This window comes from Lutra lutra, chromosome 5 (genome assembly GCF_902655055.1).
Source record: "Lutra lutra chromosome 5, mLutLut1.2, whole genome shotgun sequence".
In the NCBI taxonomy this organism is placed as follows: Eukaryota; Metazoa; Chordata; class Mammalia; order Carnivora; family Mustelidae; genus Lutra; species Lutra lutra.
The window spans coordinates 28,070,904-28,076,904 of record NC_062282.1 but is presented as its reverse complement, the minus strand read 5'-3'; the positions used below and the strand labels follow the sequence as shown (position 1 = coordinate 28,076,904).

At 36.6% G+C, this 6,001-nt stretch overlaps 1 non-coding gene across 1 annotated transcript; it reads right to left on the bottom strand.

Moving 5' to 3' along the window:
• Positions 1–294: 294 nt before the first annotated feature.
• On the bottom strand, positions 295–397 carry LOC125101400 (U6 spliceosomal RNA). The gene has a single exon (XR_007127816.1). It is a non-coding gene; the product is annotated as a U6 spliceosomal RNA (small nuclear RNA).
• Between the last annotated feature and the right edge of the window lie 5,604 nt (positions 398–6,001).

Below are 6,001 nucleotides of genomic sequence, written 5' to 3'. Positions count from 1 at the left end.
TTGATTGCATCATTTAATTCATTTTAAAGTAATTATTGATAGGTATTATTTATTGACATTGTGTTAATTGTTTTTTGGTTGTTTTTGAGGTTCTCTGTTCCTTCCTTCTTCTCTTGGTCTTTTTGTGGTTTGATGGTTTTCAGTGTTGTTTGTTTTTTGCTATGTTTTTTGTGTCCCTATTATAGGTGTTTGTTTTGTGGTTATAATGGCATACACACACACACACACACACACACACACACACACACTGCAATCTATTTTAAGCTGATAGTCATTTAAATTCAAATGCATTCTAAAAGTATGGGAGCCTTCATGAATTTGCATGTCATCCTTGTGCAGGGGCCACACTAATCTTCTCAGTATCATTCCAATTCCAAAGTGAAAACTAGATCAGTTATTGTCAAAAATGACAACCCTGAGTGAAAAGTACATTTTATAATAGGAGCCAATATAAATTTAATTTATATGTTTTATTTTAATTGAATAATTATAGTATATACATTAAATCACTATATTGAATTGCAAAATTTTATAAAACAGTACTGACCCTTACTACCAGCAATATACTTCTTTTCTCTCTCTTTCTATTGCTGATAATTGTGAAATTAATTTCATGACCTGCTAAGCGGGTCACAATGCACAGTTTAAAATCTCTGATCTATATCATTAATCCATATAAAAGTATTTATTCAACACTAGCATGTACCAGGTTGTTAGGCATTGTTCTAAGTTCAGCAGAGAACTAAACAGACAATTCTTGCCCCCATAGAGCTTACATTCTAGAAGTGGGAATACACACACACACACACACACGCGCGCGCGTTATAATATGTGATACATATGATATATCCCTATAAACTATATGGTATGCCAGATGGTGTAGCAGATATTGGTGCTGCACTCATAACCCTGAATACCATATCATATTATCACTTCGGTGTGCATCTTCCTATTCCAGGAGCCGAGATCTGCATGTCTTTGCTTTGAGACTTTTTCCAAAGTCACAGAAGGCTTATTTGCCCACCTTGAGTAAAGCAGAAATTAATACTTCATCCCCAAGAAGCCTACAGCCAATGACTAATGGAAGTTGGCATAAAAATACCCCAGCTTCTTCTGCACTTGAGTGGCGTAACTTTGGAACATCTCCCAAGGAACCACTTACCTTTGAAATCTTGGCACAGTGTCTACTTCTGGGATAACTCAAAACTGTGAAAGAAGATGATACATGTTGTGATAAAAAATTAAATAGGAAAAGAGGTTAGGGAGGTCCATAGGGGATAATTTCAAATGGGGAGATCTGGGAAGACCTCACTGATAAGAAATCAGTGCTATTTGAGGAAAGTCCTGAAGACAGGAAGGGAGAAAATATATGGACATGGAAGAGAGAGTATGTTTCAGACAAGGGGAACAACAAATGTAAAGACCCAGAAACAAGAGTAAGGGGACCAGTGCAAGGACTAAATGTATCATCTCAAATTCATACATTGAAGCCTTAATTTTCAGTCTGATGGTATTTGGAGATGGACCTTTGGGAGGTAAATAGGTTTGAATGAAGTCATGAAAGTGGATCCTCCATGATGAGATTAATGCCCTTTCAATGAGAAGAAGGCAACCAGTCCTCTTCCAGTCATGTAGGGATATAGCAAGAAGACAGCCATCTGTGAATGAGGAAGAGAGTTCTCACCAGAACCTGACCATGGTGATACCCCAATCTTAGATATCCACCTTCTGGAACCAGAAGAAATAAATTTCTGTTCACACCACCCATAATATCTAGGCTATTTTGTTAGAGCTGCCCTAATTGACTAAGACGACCAATGGAATGACAAGAAAAGACAGGAGATTCATGGGAGAGGTCTGAGATATAGGAGGCATATCTAAGTAGTCGCTTTTAACCTCACCATTTTGTTTTCTGATGATGTATTACTGTTTGAGGGTTTTACAACTGGAAACCTGATTCAAAAGTATACCATGTTATTTAAAGTCAGGAAATGTGGTAATAGCAGGCAGGCAGAGATGCTGACAGAGGTGTCAGGGGTTGTGTGGGAACATTTCAAAACTTCTACCAACACTCATATATGTTTATTTTTTTAAGCAAGCTTTCTAAAAATAAAAAATAAAGTAAGCTTTCTATATCGACTTGCATGGTTTCCCATTATTAATTAGGTCTTACTGCCAGGCTTTAGGCATGCCCTGGAAGCTTTCATATTTCCAGTCATTAGCTGATCTGGACTTTTTCATTGGCTGCTCATGGCACAATGCAATTGTCTTTCGGCAATAGTTTTCTCATCTAAAAAATAGCTTTACCAGCCTTGAGCACTACAGACACCATCACACCTCTTTGGTAAACACTCACTCGTTCCTTTAAGGAAGGGGAGGGGTCAAAAAAACAGTAAGAGAATAAAGGGGGATGAGAAATAACTTTTGCATTGTTATAGGGAAAAAGGACTCCTCCAACTTTTTTGCAGTCACATTTTAGAGAAGGGAATCCCTTTTATGCTAATCCAAACAGAGAGCCCATCTTTGCTTAAACTCTTTCAGTGATAAACAGCTCACTGTTTTGCAAAATGGTCATTCCAATTCTCATGCCCCATTGATTATATTGAAAGTTCTCCATTATTTTAAATTAAATTCTGAAGAACTTTCTAAACAATTCAGAAGAATCTCTTTCATGTGACAATCATTTTTATGATTGAATAAAGCCAACCAGTTGCCTTGTTCTTCCTCTGCCAAACATCATCAGTTCTATAAGACATTCCATAAATGATTGCAAGCACTTGAACACAGCTTAGGTGATTGACTTGTCAACAGTTATACTAACCATAAACATTACCATACACCCAATGCTGTTCTAAGTGCTTTTAGTTCAATTATCTCATTTAATATTCAAGCAGTCCTGGGAGGTAAGTACAATTATGATTCCTATTTTATAGAAAAGGACAATAGGAAATATAGGAGGTAAATAATTTACCTAATTATATATAACCAATAAGTTGTAGAGCCACACACTTAAATTTGGTAGTTTGACTCTAGAGCTCATATTATTCCCTCATTCTGTTCTACCACCTGTCAGAAGTTCAGAAGTAACAGAAGTAAAACCAGTGAATCACTGAAGTACTACCTAGTAAAAGTTAATTGTGCACTCACCAAAAAGAGAATTTGCAAACCAAGAGCACTCAAACCAAAGCATGGAAAGAGGCTCAAGGGTACACTGTTATAATGCAGCTTATATCATGGGAAAGCTGTGATTTTATTCTTCACAGTGATTGGTTATAATATTAGAATTTTCCTAAATAATGAGAAATTGTTCAATGGTTACCTTATATCCACCTTGAGAAAGAGTTTAAGTTTTGCTTATGATTTTTATAGGCACAAGCAAAAAGTGACCCAGGTCACTTTAGTTTAGTTAGTCTTGCAAAAATAAACTAAGTTAAGTTTTGTTTGTATGACTTAACTGGTTTTGTCTACTCAAGGAATTTTCAAAGCAAGTATCTGTTTTTTAATTTTAACACACCTATTCACTAACAAACCCATGGTTGGTTAGTATCAGTCCAGTCTAAGATTCAGACCTTCTGGCTCCTAGTCCAATGCTCTTTTCACCATGTCACTTTATCCTGAGTGTGGACAGAATGCCCCTGGGAGAAAGTAAGGGAGTTTAGGGGAGTAAGAACTGGGTATGGAATTTCCAAATCTGAATCCCCAGAAGAACTGGTTATCTGTTGATCTTTCACTTCAATTACCAAAAATAACCTTCCCTACTTCTGAATTTAGTTGGGAAAAATGCACATTGGCAAAGACAAAAGGTAGTCTTGCTATAGGAAAAAACTTCTAAGATTCTGCCTAATTCTCACACCTTAGTCACCAGTGAAGACAAAGATCAGGGAAGTCTTCACTTCTAACGAGGAAGGGAGCAGTGGCCTCCAGCTACAGATCCTTGTCACCTGAGGCTGTTGAGATGGTGAAAATTCAGTGGTGAAAGCTTCTTTTGTGTGGTGTTTTCCTTCTTCCCCAAAGAGCTAAGAGGTGGAATAAGGTGAAAGGGATGGCCTCAGCTTGTAAAGCTGCATCTGAAAGATTTCATCAAGAAAGTGAACTCTCAGGAAGGGCTCATGAAACAAAATCTCAGAGAAAGAAACCAAGGAAGGAGACCGAGATGATGATTGTCAATAGCATAATCAGTTGTCAATAGCATTTGGCAGCAAGCAAAGTGATCTATCCAACGTGAAAGTTAGCTCAAGCTATGTTGCTCAATGTCCCAGTGGCTTCCCTCTTCCCTCCCAACAGGACACTTAATTCAGAAAGGCATCGCAGAGTCCTCATTCAGAACTCTGCTGAACTTAGATGACCAGAGAGGGTCCTCTGACTTAATTCAAATTCTCTCTATCCCATTTCTCTGCTTTGTTTTACTTCTTAGCATATACCATGAACCTGACATAGGGTTTGTTTGTTTTTAGTCTCTCCTCCCCCCAACTCCAGAATATAATACTATGGAAGACATCTCAGTCTGAGTCTAATATTTTTTCCTGCTATAATCCAGCATTTAAAACTGAAACTGGTAATTGTTGATGGATGCATGAATGAATGAATGAATGAAAAAAATGAATGAACAAAATTCAGAGGAAAAAATGAAAGCAGATAGGTAAAGAGGATAGCAAAAAGATGAATAATTTCTATAGTAAGGAGACCTGAAAAATGAAGTGTGTAACCCAAATATGGAACAGGAAGATAAGACAAGATGAGAGGAACTGATTGAGTCTTTAGGGGTTTAAAAAATAGTAATGTTCATCTTGCCTGCAAACCAACCAAAAGCCTATTTTTATAGCTTTTTCTCTGATCTCACACATACAAAAATGATTCCAATAGTTTTTATTTAGTACTTACTTACTTTGAGCCAGACATATGAACTGTATTAGCTCCAGTCTTCACAGTGACCCTGAGAGTAAGGAATTATTATCCTCACTTTGCAGATGAGGAAAGTGGGGGCAAAAAGTTAAGTAATTTATTCACAATAACCAAAAGTTGAACACAACTCAAATGTCCATCAATGGATGAATGGGAACAAAATGTTGTATATTATTCAGTCACAGAAAGGAATGAAATTATGATACATGGATATACCTAAAAAAAAAAAAAAGTGAGCTATGTGAAAGTAGCCAGACAAAGAATGTCACCCATTGTATGATTCTGTTAAGATGAAATAAACAGAATAAATAAATCCACAGAAACAGAAAGCAGATTGGTTGCCAAGGACTGGGAGGAGAGGGATGGGTGCTTAATGGGTGTATATGGGTTCTCTTTTGGGGATGATAAAAATGTTTTGGAACTAGATATAGGTAATGGTTGTACGCATTGTGAATATAATAAATGACACTGTGTTGTACACTTTAGAATAGTTGATTTTATGTTCACCTCAGTAATTAATTTAAGTTAAATTAAATTAAATGGTTGGTAACCTGCACAGTGTTAAAGTGAGTTCCTCAAGTTTAAATGAAAGGACCTCAAACAGCAATAAGAAAGCATATGAAAGTATAGAATTCATTGGTGAAAGTAATTATACAAATGAATACACAATAATACTGGAATGGCAGTATGTAAATAATTTTTTTATTTTAATATTAAAGATTAGGGATTAGTATTAAGAATAACTATAACCACAAATATTTGGATACACAAATAAATGGATATACAATATAAAAAGATGTGAATTATCACCATAAAGAATATGGGGGGAGAGGTCAAAGTGTAGAGTTTTTATATACTATAGGAGTAATGTTGTTATCTGTTTAAAATACTCATGGCCATAAGATGTTTTATGTAAGCCTCACGGTAACCACAAAAAAATACCTATAAAAGATAAACAAAGAGATGGGTGCCTGGTTGGCTCAGTGGGTTAAAGCCTCTGCCTTCTGCTCAGGTCATGATCCCAGGGTCTGGGGATCGAGCCTCACATAGGGCTCTCTGCTGAGCAGGGAACCTGCTTCCTGCTCTCTCTGCCTGCCTC